This window comes from Leptonychotes weddellii, chromosome 3, assembly GCF_054177405.1.
Source record: "Leptonychotes weddellii isolate Sample4059 chromosome 3, ASM5417740v2, whole genome shotgun sequence".
NCBI lineage: Eukaryota > Metazoa > Chordata > Mammalia > Carnivora > Phocidae > Leptonychotes > Leptonychotes weddellii.
Genome location: NC_138371.1, coordinates 146575269 through 146581580, shown reverse-complemented (window position 1 = coordinate 146581580; position 6312 = coordinate 146575269).

Genomic DNA, 6312 nt, shown 5'->3' with positions numbered 1-6312 from the left:
AGCCTATCACCTCATCTTTTAACAGGCTCTGCAGATGATTCTAATGGACTTTGACTTTTGGAAACCACTGTTTTAGACATATCTATAATCACAGTATGCCTACCTATTAGGAATTGCCCTCTTTTTTGATGTCAAAACTGTGTCATAGAGAGAGAAAGTAACTTTCTCAAAGTTGTGTGGGTCTAGGATCTCAAAAGCAGGTCTGTAATATACTTTACATCTCACCACACCAACTCTGTAGTGTATGGTAACTAAAGACTAAATGTACTCATGTCATAGAAAAACAAGGCTCAATTCGTGACTTCCGTTTTTATGTTATGAGGCCATGGGCAAAATATTTGGCCCTTTTGTGCTTGTTTATTCATACATAGAGTAGACTTGGGGATCATTTACAGCTCAGTATGTGTGTGATCAGCCAACCAATATGCCAGCACCCACAGCTATGAGACAAGGAACTAAGCTGTGTGAGGTGACTAGAAAGATAAATGACTAGAAAATGCATTTCCAAAAGATAGTCATGCAAATAGTAACAAAAAAAAAAAAGAAAGAAAACATGTTGATAAATTGGTTTATCTTTTTTTTGCAATCTCTAACATGTAAATTTCTACTGAACATGGTCTTAGACTAAATTGGAACATTTTGTCCTAACAGTGAATGTGCCATGGACAGTGTGAATTTTTAGCCCCTCATTCTCACCTTGCTCCTCTTTCCCTTCAAGGAATTATATTACTTCTCTTCATGTAAGATTACAATAGTATGGTTACTCTCTGATAAACCCTGTACATGTCACTAATGCCACTCCTCCAAGGAAATTGGCTTTTCTCAGATTGGTCCTTATTCATTTCACTAATATTTATTGAAACCTGTTATGTTCCCAGTATTGTGCACTGGATGGAATGTAGGTGGTAACCAGAGATATTACACATTCTCTACCTTATGGCCTTTGCCTGATAGTGAGTGTAAGTCACATACACACCACAAATGATTAAACAAAGCAACACTATAAGAAATCTCATAGAGGAGGGTCATGCTCTTAGAGTGTTATGCATTCAGGGACCAGAGTGAGATGTTTGCGTTAGAGTGATCTTGGAAAAATTCATACTGAAAGTCAAAAGCCTAGGGAATATCCAGAGAAAAAGAGAAGATAACAAAGGGGAGTACATGTTATGCTCGGGCAGTGCCCTTTCTTCCCACCACTCCATCTCCCTCCCTAGATCCTCTCTGCTCCTACTCTCGGGGAAACACTAAACTGTCAGTGGGCATCTGTGTGGCCCAGTAATTGAGAGCTAGTACTAACTTGCACAATAGTTATATTTTCTATTCTGTTTTCAGTCTACCTAGTCTGGGATCTGTATTCAGAGGTAAAGGAATGAGTCACACATTTTTCTGAGAGCCTTGTTGACTTGTGTAAAATATTAATCTGACTTCATAGGAAAGGAATGAAGTGGGTGAGGGAAATGCTCATTGGTGAGGAAGAGGTAGAAGTGAGATTCTAAGTTTGTGTGGATCTTCCAGCCTTGGGAAACTGCAGCCAGGGAGCCCTCTGGGTGCCATCCTCATCTATATGCTGTGGCAATCTGTGTTCCCGACATGGGTGCACTGGAGAACCTGCAGCTCATGCCAAGAGCTCCTCCTGAAAGCAACTATCAGATTCACCATATGATTTCAATTCTTTGTGGACTATAAAAGAGACACTTCACCATTTTTTGAAAAGGATATGAGCAGGAATGTTGGTAGCTTATGCATTATTTAGAGCCTGCCATCCTGCCTCAGTCTCACAAAGGAAAATGACAGCATTGTCACCGTGGTTTCAATGTATGTGATGGTGGAAATAGAGATGTTGGATATTGTAGTTTCTCAGAATTACCTGTAATCTGATGACCTATAATTAGCTTGGCTGAGGATATTAAGCCTTCATTTTTTTTCACCTATCACTGAAGATAGGTGTCTGGTATCTCATTATATTAAAAAATCATATACATTTGAGAAATGTTGTATAATGATAAAATTATTAAGTGCAGTTCATATTCCATCCAAAGTCGTGCATATGAAAGATTAGAGGATATTACATGGATACAGCTGATAGCAGGATTTGACTCATTCTTATTTCCAGTAGTGCCACATAGAAATATTTTACTTTGTTTTGTGACATTTTCAGTGAGGTACTTGGAAATTTGGATAAGACTGTTTCATCAAGACACATTGATAAAAATGCTTGGCAACAGCAACATCTTATAATTCCTTTGCTCCTTTCCTTTGACCATTCTAAAGATCTCTTTTGATCTGCTCATGAGAGGAAGGAAGCTTAGGTTTGAAACCTTTGAATCAACTCTGCCCTTCCAGGCTGAGCAGTTGCTAGACTCTTTCATTTCCATTTGTACATGCTTCTGGAAAGTTCTCCCATGAAAATTTTCCCCTCCTACTCCTCTAAATCAGCCCCGTCTTACCTCAATTCCTGTGGGCTTTTACCTTTCTCTAATACAGTGCTTAGGCTTTGTATTACCAGAATCATCTTATCTGAACACATCTTCAGTCACATTACTGCCAATCCAAAAATCTTCAGTAACATCTGTTTGCTCCCCAAATAAATTACAAACTCCTCAGTGTAATAATTTGAGTCATCTTACAAAGAATATTGGCCTAAATTCTAAGCAGCCTGGGCTATAGCTATTTCTTATTTTTTAAAAGACTTTTTTTGGAGCTCTTTTAGGTTTACAGTACAATTGAGAGGAGGATACAGAGATTTCCTATATACCCCTTACTCACCTCCCCCCCGCCACATATAGCTTCCATCATTATCAACATCACTCATGAGAATGGTACATTTTTACCAAGGTTGAATCTACATTGACATGTCAAATTCACTCTAAATCTGTGGTATACCTTAGGGTTCACTCTTGGTGTTATACACTGTATGGTTTTGGAGAAATGTATAATGGCATATATCCATCATTATAGTAATGACTATTTTTTCTGGCCTGAAAATCCTCTATGGTTTACCTATCCACCTACTTACCCATCTCCCGCAAACCTTGGGCAACCACCTATCTTTTTTATTGTCTCCATTATTTTATCTTTTCCAGAAAGTTATATAGTTGAAATCATATAGTATGTAGCCTTCTCATATTGGCTTCTTTCATTTAATAATGTGCATGTAAGTTTCCTTCATTTCTTTTTGTGGCTTTACCAGTACCACACTGTCTTGATTACTATGGCTTTATAGTAACTCTTCAAGTTGGATAGCATCAATCCTTTAACTTTGTTCTTTTCCTTCAATATTCTATTGGCTATCCTGGGTCTTTTGCCTCTTCATATAATCATAAGACTAATTTTGTTGATATCCACAAAATAACTTGTAGGAATTTTTATTTGGATTGAATTGAATCTGTAGATCAAGTTGGGAAGAACTGATTTCTTGACAATGTTGACTCTTCCTATCCACAAACATGGAATATTTCTCCATTTATTTAGTTCTTCTTTGATTTCATTCTTCATAATTTTGTAGTTCTCCTTGTAAAGATCTGTATATATATTTTTGCTAGATTTATAACTAAGTATTTCAATTTTTTGGTGCTAATGTAAAGAGTATTATGTTTTTAATTTCAAATTCCACTTGTCCATTGTTGGTATATAGGAAAGCAATTGACTTTTGTATATTAACCTTATATCATACAATCTTACTATAATTGCTTATTAGTTCCAGGAGTTTTTTTTATTGATTGTTTTGATTTTCTACATAGATGACATACCATCTGTGAACAAAGACAGTTATGTCTTCCTTCTTAACCTGTGTATCTTTTATTTCTTTTTCTTGTTGTATTCCAGTAGCAAGTATTTGCAGCCCAGTGTTGTAAAGGAGTGGTGAGAGGGGACATTCTTGCTTTGTATCTGATCTTAGTGTGAAAGCTTCAAGTTTCTCACTATTAAATATGAACCTTATTGACATGCCATGCTTTTATTTTAGTGATTTTTAATTTTCAAATTAGACATAGAAGCTCTCTGAAATTAAGAGACATTTGTTGCCTTAATCTCTAAGGGTTCAAATCATAACCATTTCTTAACATCTGTAACAATGCTACTTCCTCAATGAAAATTTTCTCATTGCTCACAATCAGATATTCTTTCATTTGAACCTCTGTGTATAGGTTATCTTTTGCATAACAAAGTACTGCAAACTTAGTGGCTTACAACAACATGCAAGTGTGATCTTACAGTTTCTGTGGGGAAGGAGCTCTGGCATAGCTTAGCTGGTCCTCTGCTTAGGGTCTCATAAGGCATAATCAAGGTGTCAGCCTGTCTGGATTGGGTTCTCATCTAGAAGCTTAACTAAGAGGGCATCTGTTTCTTTTTTTCTTTCTTTTTTTTTTAAAAAGATTTTATTTATTTATTTGAGAAAGAGAGAGAGCATGAGAGGGGGGAGGGTCAGAGGGAGAAGCAGACTTCGCGCCAAGCAGGGGGCCCGATATGGGACTCGATCCTGGGACTCCAGGATCATGACCTGAGCCGAAGGCCGTTGCTTAACTGAGCCACCCAGGCGCCCAGGGCATCTGTTTCTAAGCTCATTCAGGTTGTTGGCAGAATTCATTTCTTTGCCACTACAGGTTTTGTGGCTTCTTCCAAGCCAGTAATGGAGAGAGAGAGAGTGACTCCTGTAAGATGGCCTCTATGTTCTTATGTATTTGTGTACATGTAATTGTGCATATTGAATCACATTTGCCACTTTCTACTGGTTGGAATCAAGCCCCAGGTCTTGCCCACTCTCAAGGGGAAGGAATTACACAAAGGCATGAACATCTTAAGAATCATGGGCACCACCTTAGAATCTATCTGCCATGCTCTGCATTATATTTTCTGCTTCTCTTATGGTATATTTTATGCCTCTGCTATCTTTTTAGGAACTGACTTTCTCTTTTCTAGATTTTTTAGCTCCATGGGTTCAATGATTGTCTATTTATGCTTTATTTTGCCTACACTCTTTGGTGCAAAGTATTTGTGGGTTAAAAAGCTTATGAAATCAGTTGATCACTGGATGCTTGTATTTTTCTGTAGAGTGTATGTTTTTCTCTTTATCCAGATTATGAGCTTTTATTTTATTTTTATTTTTTAAAGATTTACTTATTTATTTTAGAGAGGGGAGAGGGGCAGAGGAGAGAGAGTCCTGAGCAGACACTGTGCTGAGCATGGAGCCTGCTGTGGGGCTTGTTCTCATGATCCTAAGATCATGACCTGAGCCAAAACTGAGAGTCAGATGCTTAACCGACTGCACTACCCAGGTGCCCTGACAGATTATAAGCTCTTAAAAGGCAAGAGCAATATTTGTAACCTAGTTTGTATAGCATCTAATTAGGAACAAATTAGCAATTAACATTATACTCTTATCACTCATTGAATAGACACTTTAGAGTCTGAAGCTATTAAATGCTTAAATTGGTAAGATGAATATAATCTTGCCCTCAAGATGACAGAAATATCAGACCCTGTGAGATGTGTTACATGAAGAATGCTATGATGTCCTTGGTTCTTCGGGAACATCATACCTCTGATATTAGGGTACTCTGTTTTTCCCCATTCTCTTTTCTTAGCTTTGCATGAAATATTAGCTATTGTAGAGTGCTGCCAAACATCTTGAAATAAGGGAACTAGATAAGAGGGGTGAATTTCTGGGATGAAGGAGGGTGATTGGCCATGGTCAGAGGGTATTAGAAGAGAGGTTCTGGGAAGGAAGGATAAAAAACTAAAGTGATCCAGTCTTCAATGAAAGGGTTTTCTATAGGACTGTTGTTCTTTGATATATTAAAGGTGCTATATCAAAAAAAGAGTGCTACTGTTCAAGGACTTAGAATGATGTTAAACAGATACAGAAGTACATCCTTCAGAGGACTTGATATGCTAATGAGCATCTTATTCTTCTAAGACTAAGATTTAACATGCACGTTCTCTGAAATTTACTTCTTCTTGGACATGTGTGTATATAAAAAACAGAGAATTTCCTAGTTGGTTAAAAAAATGAGTTGAAAGAAAAAAACAGAATGGCATCCTAAATCCTGCATTGACTTCAGGGGAGAGGACAAAATATTGATCAGAGCTGTGTGGATATGAACGGGTAGATGGAGGAACACCTATGTGTGTTAAAGGAATAAAGATATTTTTATGCATCCATGTTTGCATCTTGAGTTTAACTTGAACACAGCTTTTTTATTAGTTGGCAAATCTATGAGGAAAAAGACCCATGGTCAGTATAATAACTTGATTTAGTTTCTACTGAGTCATTTGAACAAGTATCAAAAAAAAATACATTTTTTGACAGAAACT